Source organism: Triturus cristatus, chromosome 5_1, assembly GCF_964204655.1.
Source record: "Triturus cristatus chromosome 5_1, aTriCri1.1, whole genome shotgun sequence".
Classification (NCBI taxonomy): domain Eukaryota; kingdom Metazoa; phylum Chordata; class Amphibia; order Caudata; family Salamandridae; genus Triturus; species Triturus cristatus.
The window spans coordinates 855,326,042-855,340,237 of NC_140587.1; positions in this window are offsets into that span (position 1 = coordinate 855,326,042).

Sequence of the window (14,196 nt, forward strand, 5' to 3'; positions counted from 1 at the left end):
TCATGACATGGTCAGTGACATCACTCATGACATCACTGATGACATCTCAAATAACATCATTGATGACATCACTGATTACATAATTCAGTGAATGTGTGTCTTTCTGAAAATTAAATATTTTTTATATATGTATATCTCAAGGTCGATGGAAGAATAAATGGGTAAATAAGTGTCTGAATGGATGTTTTTTTTGTAAAATTGTTTGTATAACTGACTGATTTTTCTGTGAATTTCTAAGGTTTTTTAAATGCTAATTTCTAACTATAACGTCTCTGAAACCTATGTTTTTTTCAGTGAATATATATATATATATATATATATATATATATATATATATATATATATATATATATATATATATATTTATGTATTCAACCCCAAAACACCACCAGTATGTCCCAACCTGAAAATATGGGAACACAAAGTGAGTCAGACACTAGACAAGACCATGGTCACTCCGCCAAAACAAACTTTAGACCTAGTTCCGAGTATATCCCACAAATACCAAGGGATAACATCGATGTTTTCCAGGACGCTGTAATTTGTGACCTGAATAAACTGACACATCTACACACACGCAGGATAAACATCACTAAGGAACAGTGGGAGTCTGGTATCTCTTTACAAAGAGAATGTTTTTATGTTCAATGGAAACTGGTACAAGCAGACACAGGGCACTTCAATGGGCACTTGCTTCGCTCCCAGCTACGCGAATCTCACCGTGGGCTGGTGGGAGAAGCAAGTGCTCTGGAGTGAAGATCTGGAGAAAAGGACTAAAATCATTAATCTATGGCTGAGGTACATAGATGACATCTTTTTTATCTGGGAGGGAATGGAGAGTGAACTGTTGATGTTTTATAATGCTTTGAACAACAACTGTATCAACCTGAGATTCACCATGGTACACAGCCAGCAGACTGTTAACTTTTTAGATATTAAACTTGTGATCACCAATAACACCTTAACCACAACTGTCTTCAGAAAAGAAACCTCTGGGAACAGCATCTTACATGCTACCAGTTGTCATATGCCCAGCTTTAGGTGGAGTCTTCCTTACGGTGAACTCCTCAGAGCAAAACGCAATTGCAGTACTGAGGAGGCATATCAAGAGACTAAGCAAAGTATGCTGACCAGACTCAAGGAGAGGGGTTACACTGATAAAATGCTAGTTAAAGGATTGAAAAAAGTAGACAGCATGAATAGAATTGAGGCCCTTTTCAAAACATCAGCAGCACCATCAACCACTCCAGTTGATGTGCTACCAATCAGATTTGTAACTACCTTTTCTACCCAGACAGATCAACTAAAAAACATTCTAAAAAGAAGGTGGGATATCCTCACACAGGACAATATTCTATCTGCAAGGATTGGATCTAGCCCATCCTTCTCTTTTAGGAAAAATCCCTCTCTGAAAGATCTACTAGTAAATAGCCATCTGAAACCTAAGAAAGGGACTTGGCTAGAACAAGGGAAGGGGTTTAGGTGATGCAGGAAATGCAAAGCCTGCAGCCATTCTGAGGATATCAAAGAGGTCAAGCTACAGAGAACAGGTAAACTATGGAGGATCCCTAAATTAATCCACTGCAATACTGACCATGTCATCTATGCCATTACATGCCCGTGCTCCAAGTGGTATGTAGGATCTACTACGTTCCCTGTGAAGAAACGCATTTTGGAGCATTGGCGAGCAATAACCAATGAGGATCTAAGTTACAGTACTGCTAGACATTTCAAAGAACACCACTCAAGTGATTGGACGAGTGCGAAGTTCTTTGCGCTAGACAGTGTGCCAAAGCATCCTAGAGGTGGCAATAGAGTACAGTCTCTGAGGAGACTGGAATCTCGTTTTATTCTGCAAGCAGGTAGCCTCTTTCCGATAGGGCTCAATAATGACGAAGAAATGTATTCACATTTGTAAAAATTGATTTGCTGTTCCTTTGCTGTTTTAAACAGGACGGGCCCCCCCCCTTTTTTGTCTTTCTCAGCGCAGCATTCGATACCATCTCTCACAGCATACTGCTTGCCTTACTTTCCAATATGGGCATTAAAGGTAAAGCACTAGACTGGATCGCATCTTTCCTGACTTTCAGGACATTTCAAATCTCCTCCAGCAGTGCGACATCTAATGTCCATCTTTCCCCCTATGGAGTGCCACAGGGATCGGTGTTGAGTCCCCTGCTTTTTAACCTTTATGTAACACCGCTCGCCCAGATCGCTGAAGCAGCCGGTCTCAAAATGTTCACATACGCCGATGACTCACAAATTATATTTTCCCTATCTAATTGTGACAGTGATTCCCCCTCCCTCCTGCAGACAGGCCTTAGGAACATCGCCACCTGGATGAGCACTAATATGCTTAAACTCAACGGCAGCAAAACAGAGGTTCTAATAGTGGGTCCTAACCAAAACCTCTGGAACTCCAGACACTGGCCATCTGAAATGGGCCCACTACCAACCCCGCTGCGACAAGTCTGTAACCTTGGAATTACCATTGACAATGGCCTCACTATGGAGCCACAAGTTAACAATCTCACAGCCACCTGTTTTACAATTCTGAGATGGCTTAGAAAAATCCTTTGGATGCTCCCAGACGACACACAAAAGTCTGTGGTTAACGCCCTCATCACCTCCCGCTTAGACTACGGCAATGTTCTTTACCTGGGGGTAACACAGGCAGTCATGCGACGTCTCCAGCTGGTTCAAAATGCTGCAGCCAGACTGCTATGCAAATGCAGTAGGAGGGAACACATGTCCGGTCACCTTAAGGCGCTTCATTGGCTAAAAGTTATAAATAGGGTCAAATTCAAAGCTCTCAGCCTCATGCATAGAATAAGATGGGGCAATGCCCCTAGATACCTCCAAACCCTAGTGCACACTTACATGCCTGCTCGCTGCCTGAGGTCTTCCACTCAAGGCCTTTTCTGTGTTCCCAAAACTCTCCGAGTAAGGATGGGAGGAAGATCTTTCTCCCTTTTAGGTCCTAAGCTTTGGAACTCCCTCCCAAAATTTCTCCGTTTGGAAACCCGCTACATCCATTTCCGCAAAGCCATTAAGACCTGGCTTTTCAACCAGTAACATGTTCCGGTCTCTTTCTTATGACCTTCTCCTGCCTTCATTCTTTTGCTTCAGTGTTCTATAGCGCCGGGAAACCCTTTTTGGGTAGCTGTCGCGCTCAATAAACCCAATAAATAAATAAATAAATAAACACAGAGCAATAAATCCTGGACCTCAAAAGGGTACTATACCTTGATGCTCTTACAATTGGGCAATGAAGTGAGTGGCCACTTATCCGTGACTGACTTATATAATTAAGACTTTCTCTCTGCAGAACGAATGCAAATTGTTGATCTTGACAGAATGAAGTTTTTTTGCTGGAAGTTAATGTGTTATAAAATGTCATGAGCGAATTTATCTATGATTTAGGGTATTTTGATGAATTATGTTGTTCAATCTACCGCTACAAAAACCTTGAATATAAGGCTCATGAGACCTTGTTCCAATCATGTTTACTACTATTTTTTGACTACTATAGTCTCTATCTCAGGAACGACATCGAGGACGCCTGTAAACAACTATTGTGTTTGTGATTAAGTCTGTCTTCTTTGTTTACTAGTGCATGCTGCGACGTGCCGTAATGAAACGTATATTTATACTTCCTGGTTCAAAGACGAGGTCATGTGACCAAGGCTGCTTGTCAGCCGAAACGCGTCTTTTGTCGTTGGTGTAATAAACTTTACACTATTTCCTGCAAGACTGGTGTGGCTCGTCTTCTTTCCTGTTGGATGTTCGGAGAGGACTTCTGTGCAATATATATATTCTCTCAAAAACTTTTTGAAAACGCCGAACCACCGCTTCCCAAGATATGCCCCGCCAAGCTGATTTGGACTGCAACTCTGCAATTGAATGCGCACTTACTAAGGTGGCGCGTTCGGGGGAATCGAAGGGACTCCTGCGGCGGGATGAAAGGAACAGGGAAATCGTGCTATTCCTTGCTTGGATTCCAGTGGGCGGAGGGAGGAAGCAGTCCCCGCCCACTTGGGATGCACTGACTTTGTGAGGCTGCTTCATACGAACTTGGATTGCCGGGTTCGTTAACATCACCCCCGCCCATTACCACCTCCCCCAATCGTAATGAGGCACCTGGTTTTTAATGAAGGATCCAGACAAACACTCACCTGTATGCGGCATTTGAGAAAGGCATTACGCCGAAACGCGTCATGCCGAGGTGATATTAAAGCGTGACTCCCCTGACTATCCTGTGTGGTCTCGACTTCTTGAGGAGGGAGGAGAAGTATGGTCTTGGGGAATATATATATATGTATATATATATATATATATATTCACTCCCAACAGTCTCACGTATCTTAGAGAAATACTCGAACTCCAAAGTAGAATGCAGAAAGTTTTATTCACAAGTGCAAAGCGACGCGTTTCGCCATTACGGCTTATTCACGCTCGAAATCACAGTGAAACTCATCAAGTTTAAATTACATAAATTAGATGATGGACAAGTCACAACAAAGTAATGAAATGCTTGCTACTGTGGCGGCCATTTTGTAACGATGTGGTTTTGTAAATAAACATAGTATAATAGCATGAAATTGAGTACACAGTGGTCTCGAATGGTACGTAGTATTTGAATATGTCAAATGAATACATTCCTTGCTCTGAGGCAACCTCATGGTTATACAATGTATATGTAAATCAAAACCTAATACATAGTTACGTTCCGTACAGGGTAGTTGTCACCATCAATGTAGCCCAAGTGGGCGTTGATCCGATATTTTTAGTAGCATATAATGGATATTATCGTACATGTTTCCGTACAGCAAATCCCGCAATGATCTCATTTACCCCAAACCCAAAGTAACTACAGAGGAAAATATCAGATTCATCACCACCTTTTCAGAACAAGCGCAGGAGGTACGAAGAATTTTTAAAAAACATTGGCATGTGTTACTCACCGATGAACACCTTAACAATGCTCTCGGAAGTAATCCCCAAATTACATTCAGAAAAGGGCGCTCCTTGAGAGACGAACTCAGTCACAATAACATCACTGAGACGGGTTCGAATATCCATGCCGACAATGGGGGATTTAGGTGCTGCCGCAGATGTAAAGCATGGACTGTGACAAACTGCAAGTACCCAATTCCAAAAGAGAATTTACCATAAGGAAAAAACTCACCTGTAACACTACCTACTGTGTGTACGTTCTCATTTGCCCGTGTGCTAAATGGTACATTGGGAGTACCAAACATACAGCAAAGAAAAGGGTGCTTGAGCATCTGCGTGCGATCAAGAATAACAACAGAACATACCCCATAGCCAGACATTTCTATGACCTACATCTGCAAGATGAGACTAAGGCACGTATGGTGGTGATTGATTCGGTTGACCTGGGAATTAGAGGGGGTAATAGAGAACTATCCCTGAGAAAATTAGAATCCCGTTATATAGTGGACTTTGAGAGTCTAGCCCCTAAGGGGTTAAATATGAGCAAGGAACTTGCAGTACACCTGCAATGAATATGTCTTAAATTTGTCAGTAGTGATTTTAGCAGTCTTACATTTTAAATTTTGTATTTTATTCTAGATGGAGTCACACGTTGTACAACAGGAATGCTACCTATGATGGAAGATGCATTTGTTCCTAGTAGTAACGATACACTGTTATTTTTTTCGATTTATGTGCCAGGACTGGTGTTTCTCTTTGCCCACTTGGGCATAATTTTGTCAATGATAGCACAGGGTCATTAATTTACCTTATGTATATCAGCACAGGATTGTCAGAGTTACGGCCTGACCTACAATATGTAGAACAGAATTTACGATGTGCCGTAATATTTGAAACACCAATGCCCACTTGGGCTTGATTGAAGTTGGTAACTTTATTGTACCGTGTTTGCTATACAAACTTGTATCCGACTTGGAACTTAAAGTATTTTACATTTAAGTTGAGAATTTCCATCGATAAGGCCTGTACGGAAACATGTACGATAATATCCATTATATGCTACTAAAAATAAATTCAAAATCTGTACATTTCATTCCTGCTAAGACCCACCTTCCAGTGACATCCGTTTAAGAGTACTTGACCTCCACCCCAGAACTCCTTCTTATCAAGATCGCAATCCCCTTACAACATTGCTCTTGATCTGATGCTACATAACTCTCAATCCATCTATACCAGCAGAATAGCTCTTTCCTCTACCTTGCAATCAAATGAGTCTCCTGAAGGATGATAATGTGGACATGGCTTTCTTACAAATATCTCAGCACCCCCCTCTGTCTGGCATGAGACCTAAGACCATTCACATTCCTTGTTAGGAAGCCTATATCTAAACCTGCTATAGCCATTATCCCCCTGCACTATTTCCCACCTCCTACCCCTACTTCTAGTGGAATAGACATAGCTTATTTGGTGATACTGAGGACTTTTTTTTATTTTTTACCCAACTGCTCCCCACCTGTGTCCCACTACCGACACCACCCCTACCCCTCCCATGTGCCCTCCACTGGGGAACATTCCCTATCCTTGTAGGCATGAATATGCCTCATGAGCTGCCTGCTGGGAATTACAGAATTAGGCGACTGTAATCAACACATTTTTGCCGCACTATAGCACGTCTGAGATTCATCACCCTAACTCCAGGCTGGGAGATTTTAGTATCATCTACTGATGTATTTGGTTTTTCTAGAGTCTATTAGAGCATCAACATCCTCAACTGCCCAGTAGTCATACATTTGATTGTTCTACATTATTGCAGGAAATTTCAATTGTACCTTTGCTCTAAACTTCCTCAGATCCTCCATCCTGTTGCCCAGCTCCCGTTGCCTCTGCTCCATGGTTTTACATATATCAGATCATATGATGCCAGAGAACCCTTTAAATGCATAAAGCCCATCTCTTAAATCCCTGCTAAGAATAGCTTCCTTGACCTTATGCAAGAGAAAATTCACCAGAATGTTCCATGGTTTAGTCCGTTGAGAATTTCGCCTGAAAGGGTCCCTGTGCACTCATGGATCTCCTGGTCTAAATTATTATCCCTTCTGTCCTTTAAGACTGTATCTTACAGAAGTCTGATTATAAAGGCCTTTATAACCATGCCTTCCTCTGTCTGTGGGATATTCAGAAAGCTTAAATTATTCTGACGTTAGTGATTCTCCAGTCTCTCAAGGTCCTCTCCTAGTGATTGGTTTTGTTTAACCAGCAATGTAATCCCAGTGGCACGTCTTGCCTCAAAGATCCAACTTCTTCTTCTAGTGCTTTGGTATGAGAGGTGATCTCATCCAGTTTCTGTGCTAACTCAGAGCATGAGGCTTGGATGCTGACCTGATTGGCATCTGAGACTGTTGAGTAGTTATTTTTTTACCCCTTTACCCTGAGTTCATAGCGGGGGATTTACCCAGCTTTCTATTTTGCTGAGCACGGGCCACCGAACTGTGCCATCGCCAAGCCGCACTTGTTAACCCTTCCTAACATCCTTCACATTCTGTACAGTACCTTAGGGGGTCTCAAAAGGTGAGTCAGGCACCTGTACCAGCTTGCCAGCACCAATAACCCTGGTGTGCAGTGTTAATCCTGAAGGCTTAACCCCAGCCTTACCATCAGCTAAGGCAACTTTTTCCATATGCTGGAAAGATCTTACCCGCACTTTCTCTGAGCCACTCTACCACTCTCCCCACCTCAGATCCCCCAATGTGGAAGAACGTCCGCAACTCCCAAACCATAGGAACTGCGGAGAGCTCCAGCCTGTAGCTTGACTTGCGCTGCCCCTCCCTCCAGTTCTGGCACCAGCCGACCGGCAGTGCTGCAGTTCCCTACTTGACTCATCCTAGCGTGAAGCCGAGACTGTGCTTCTGAGGACAGCCTGCCCCATGTCCCGGGACACACCGGAGCCTGCAGGGACAATTCCTGACATCAGTGTCCTCCGCCGTCTCCGCGTTACGCCACGGTGAGCACAGTTATCAGCCGGGAACAGGAGTTCCGAATAAACACAGCGGCGGGATTACCCACAAGGGTGCCTGTAGCTATTGAACACGCAGCCACCATGTTCTCACCTCACAGGCATAATTTTGTTTTCTTTATTTGCTAATCTTCGGAAATGTGTGCATATACTTTTAAGAAATGTCTTTGTCCTCTTACCAGTAACTATTTTTTCTTATACCACTTTTTCTGCATTTTGCCCCTTTTGTAAACCATTTCTGCAAACATATTGTAGTTGCTTCTGTTGCTTTTTCGTCAGAGCTTTAGAAGGCATTGCAACTGTGTGTAGTTATGTAGACATTGTTCTGTAAAATAAACAAGTATATTTTTACCCTAGCATATCTTTATCAGCCTTACTGAACATAGATCACCATGTAAACATATATGCGATTTCTTAATAAATGTATACCTCCAAGCCATCTGTCCAAAAATACATACCTGTCTGCATCTTTAACTAAGCTCAAAAGTCCCACCGTATATATATCTATGCACAACCACAAGAACCATATCTCACCATCTAAGCATAAGCAAAGCGGTCATATGTGTTAAAAACCACATTCAAAAACATTTTCCAGTACATACCTAACAAGTATTACTTCTTTATAATTCATATACAGGCGGACAAAATGTTCTCATCTTTTAATTGTGACTACACTACTCTTGTGATATATCTTTTCACATCACTGTGATACTCTATCAGACTCCCATATACATCTTCTTTTCTTATGTAATTTTTGAAAGAATTAAAAAGTTATGCACATACCAGCAAATTCAATTTGTAGACTACATTGTTGTTTCAGCTCTTTTTGAATAGTTTTGACACTGTTAGGTTTTCTGAAAACTAAGCACAAGAATGGTACACCACTCTCATACAAAGCAACCACAAAATTGCAACCTCTTCAGCTTTGCACTCGGTGATCATGAGAACGGCAGCAAATGAAATCATGTCTTTCATTTTAGACTACACTCTCTCCTCTTGTGAAAGGTTAGTATCTGTTAACCCTTTCCTTCTGTTTCAAAAGAGATTCCTATCTATGTCTGTTTGCGATGTACTGATACTGATACATTAACAGTCTCCCTCGACTTATCCCAAGTCAACACCAAGGACCTATTTACTAAAAGTGAAATTCTCGTCTCAGTAGACTCAATTTTTCAAGCAAAAGCTCCGGGCCCTGATGGAATACCGGGTAATCTCTTTCTATATTATAAAGATAATTGGTCAAGATATATTTTGATACATTTGCAATGCCATAGCAGGAGGTGCCTCAATCCCAGACTCTTGGAAGAGAGCAGAGGTGATCCCCATATACAAGAAAGGTGACAGGAACCTACCTTGTAACTATAGGCCCATTAGCCTTATTGACTTCATAAAAAGTGTTCATCCATGCCCTTTTGGCCAAGATCAAGGAATGGATAAGCCTTAATAATATTGTATCCCCTTACCAAGCTGGCTTTAGGCGGAAGATGGAGACAATAGACCAAGTATTTTACCTTCTTCTTTTATTTTGGAAGACCATGGCCATTGGGCAGGGGAGCCTTTATGTAGCATTTATCGACTTAAAGACAGCCTTTGACCTTGTCCCAAGAAACAAACTGTGGCAAGTGCTAAAAGATATGGGGATGCCTAAGGAGATTTTATCTCTAATTATTCACCTCCATGACGCTGATTATGCCAAAGTGCCCTGGGGCGAGCAAGGCCAGCTCACGGACTAAATTGATGTCAACAGGGGCATACGCCAAGGGTGTGTACTGGAACTAACACTATTTTCCCTCTTTATGAACAACTTTGTCCAGTTTCTATCTCAGACTCCAGCAGACACACCCATGCTTGGGAGGGAAACAATTGTGACCCTTTTGTTTGCAGACAACACTTTGTTAGCGTAGAAAACACCAGGGGGCTCTAGTTGCTCCTAAAGAAATTCAACATTTTTTGCGATATGCAAGGCTTACAGAGCAACACAATAAAGACGCAGTTTATGACAATAAATCCTCATAAATTGTATAGAGGGAAAGTGACTCTCGGCGGTGTTCCTCTTGAGATGGTCAGCACCTTCGACTACCTGGGCATAAAGCTAGCTGAACATATGACCTGGAAACTTCACATGACCAAGATGGCCCTTAAACATAAGCAAATAGTTGGGGCCCTGAGGGAAGAATCCTGCACATTGTTTAGCAAACCTATTGCTGCTGCCTTCCAGATTTATGATTCCAAAGCAGTGAGATTTGCCCTATATGGGACCGAGCTGTGGGGCTTTGATAGAACGGGTGACCTCTCCAAATCATGGCACAACGTTCTGAGAAGTTTGGTGTCCCTACCTCAGAGTACATCACTCCACCCTCTAAGACCGGATATGGGCAGGAAATCCAACACAGACAAGGCCAAATTAAGCCCTGTTATTCTGGAGGAGAATCAGGACTTCTCCTGAACTGCATTCTTATGCCAATGCTCTTAAGGAAGTTAGGGACTTATTTACCAGCCCCTTGCACCGCCATTGTATTACTTTGAATATGAGAAGAAATGATGTAACGGTGGCACAAAGTTCTTTTAAATATGCCTCTTAGTTCCTTGGACAAATATAAAAAGATAGGCTGGATAAGTAATGTGAAGTGGCTATTGACAGACATTGGGTTACAGGGCCAATGGGACAATGCAGATTCTCTATTGCTTCCTCCCAAAGACCTTGTGAAATCACAGTACTGGAATGAGGTTGCACAGACCGAATACATCATGGGGAAGAGTAACCTTTGAGTTCATGGATTTCAAATTGGTTAGATCCTTGGAAAGCTACTTAGATATCATTCAGACACCCAATGACAGGAAGCTTTACATCCACTTTTAGGTTTGGCACACTTCCCCTGAATTATTTCGCAAGCAACTGGCACCGCAATCTAACAGCCTCCCAGTTATATCCTAGTTGCACTCCAGCCACTGAATAAACTGCGCAGGTATTATTTTTTTGGTTGTCCAGACTACTCACTTCCAAGACCATATGCAAGCAGTTAGGAACCTATAAGTATGATGAACACAGTCTCTCCTAAGATCAGATCCAAGACCTCTGTTTGCATGTTCAGTTGCAAACCTTCTGGGCCACGTGTGGGGTATTAGGAGGACAGCACAGAAGCCCTGATCCATTTGCCCAAACTGTATTAACTGTGCAATCGCATGTGCTATTTTATCATTTTATCTGCAAAAATACATATGGATCCATTATAAATTGATATTTGGAGATCATAGACACCATAGTGGACCCTTTTTAGCCCGACATATGGTCTTTCTAGAGGATTTTGCAGCCATTGGTCACATTTGCACTTTAGGGAGGATGGATATATAACGCTGATTGCCACTCGGTACTAGCTCAATTCTCCACTATTGTTCCTGTATTATGTGAATCATGTAAAGTTTTCAATTTTACTATCTCTTTCAAATGACTCACTATGTACTGGATTGCACATTGCACTTTTATGGTCATTCGGCTGAAATAAAGTTTTTATTTTGATATAGATAGATATATATACATTTACTGAAAAAAGGTAAGAAGGACTTTATTGTTAGGATCAGATTATACATGCACAAAAGCATATAAATTCAGCAATTATAGTTACCTGAGCTAACTATGTCATACGCCCCCGCACTGCACTGCTTATGACCTCACATATTACATCACTCATGATATGGTCAGTAACATCACTGATGACATCACTGATGACATCTCAAACCACATCACTGATGACTTCCTCCAGTGATTGTGAGTGTTTCTAAATGTTTATGAGTGTTAAACATATATACTAAGGTACCAAAAAAGTTAAATTAGTATACTTTGCGTACTATTAATGAGTGATACTATATCTAACATATATTATGTGAGTGGCTGTGTGACTGTGTGCATCAGTGTGTGAGTGGCTGTATGGGTAGGTGTGTGAGGGCTGTATGGGTGAATACGTGGTGTGGGAGTAGTTGTATGGGTAAATAGGTGGGTGTGTGAGTGGCTGTATGGGTGAGTGACTATATATATATATATATATATATATATATATATATATATATATATATATATATATATATATATATATATATATATATATATATATATATATATATATTACCTACTGGCGGTCGCCAGTAGGTAGTTATAGTTAGGACCCCTTTTCCATAGGAAATCCGCAACATTCTATTTTGAATAACTTTGGCGCCGGTCGATGAATCCTAGCGAATTTCTCAAAATAGGTGGGGCGCTACGCTCCGCTCCTACCCTGAAAGTCTCGGGGGGATACGTCAAGCGGGGGCTGAGATAAAAGGGGGGTCCCAAAACGCGTTTTTCCCATGCATTTTTCCATAGGACCTTTAGAACGAGCTACAGCCCGAACGGCTGAACAGAATTACTAGAAATTTGGCAGAGAGGTAGTCCCTATGTCAAGGAAGTGCCTTTTGTAGGTTTGGTGTAAATCTGTTCAGTAGATTTTGAGAAAATAGCCTTTAAATCAATATATATATCTGAGCCCGCTTACGGTACGCTTACCGTACGCTTACGGTAAGCTTACGGTACGCGTACGGTGGCGTGCGCGAGCGCGATTCTGATTGGCTGTTAGATCTTAGTAAACATTCGAATCGGCTGAAACCAGGAAGCGGCGGCCGCCATTTTGTGTGTTTCACTCAGAAAAAAAAGAGTGAAAACAAGAAAAGGGGGCAATGAGGAGAGTTACAGACCCCCTTACATTTGTGAGGGGGTCAAAGAAGGACTGTAAAGTACAAAGAAAACATTTATTGATTTTTAAAAAAATCACGGGGTACGCGTACGGTAAGCTTACGGTAAGCGTACGGTAGAAAAAAATAAAAAAAAAATAAATGAAATTCAGATTTAAGTGTTTAGATATTAGGGGGCTCTAAAAAGAGCCGTTGTGTTTATGAAATGATTTTTTAGTGGTACCTACAAGTAAGTACCGATGCAGAGTCTAAGGTTCAAGAGGAAGACTCTGTTCCCTTCATCATTGAAGTGCACACCATCTCCTCTATAAATGTCTTGCATGTCATAACGCAAGTTGTTGTGGTAAATGGCACCCATACCATAGTCACGGAGGAAAGCAGAAACAGATTTGTTGACGTGCTTTCTTGCTTTGTCAATCTGCGGACAGAAATGATTGGACCAGTTCCATTTTTGCCTTTGGCATATGTTGGAAAACACAAAGGCAGTTTTAGGGAAAAGTGTAAACAGTTGTGCAAAGGTGTCCTTCATAAGCATTTCCAGACCTACCCCAGTCAAAGTGCCTAGGTCATTGCCACCACAGTGCACTATTATGAGGTCAGGGTGTTGGATTTGCATGAAGTATTTCACCAATGGCATCAATTGGTGCCACTTTAACCCTCTCTAACCAATCCATTTAATGTCTACATTTGGCAAAGCAAGGTCTCTCACCATATCTGTTTTCTCTGCAAACTTTTCACTCCAGAAGACATAGCTGTGCCCTACAATCCACACTGTGAACATCTTCAAAGGAGAACTGGATGCACTCAGGAGGTGTCTTTCAGTAGAATGGCAATATGAAAAGAAAGACAGTTTGGAAATGGAGGCATACATATTTTTTTCAAAACAAAAAGAACTGATTGGCTGTTTCATACCATTCTAGAATAAAAACTAGGCTGTATGTGTAAATTAATAGAAGCATGTTTTGTATTGGTACAAAAAAATGTGTTACCAAAGAACAGTACTATGGATTTGCTGTTAGGTTTGAAAAGTCAAGCACTCTTGCTCTGTGGAATTGAAACATTGTGTGGCGAACTTCTGACCTAACTCCACACAGCAGTGTTCCATGAGCTGTTGCTATGGTAGCAGGCAGAAGTCAAGTTGGGGGAAGGGTACTAGGCAGAAGTCAAGTTGGGGGCAGGGTACTTTTGGAAAAGGGTTGGTTTTCAACCAATAGAAATGTGTGATTACATTTGAAAAAAAGGGGGAAGCACTGAGATTTGAAACTTACATGTATATGTGTGGAAAAATAGAGGGAAAGTTTGCCATTATCTGGTTCTGCTGAGAGGAGAGAGGTGAACAGAACAGAGATCCTGGCTCTGATAATCTGCTGTTTGAGTGCCACATTTCTTTCACAACTAACTAATTTTAAAGGTGAGGTTAGAGTTTGAGAGGAGATGTATATGGTAAATTAAGAAATGAATAATAGAAATGGAAATTCTTTTTGTTGAAGTTGCGTTTATCATTT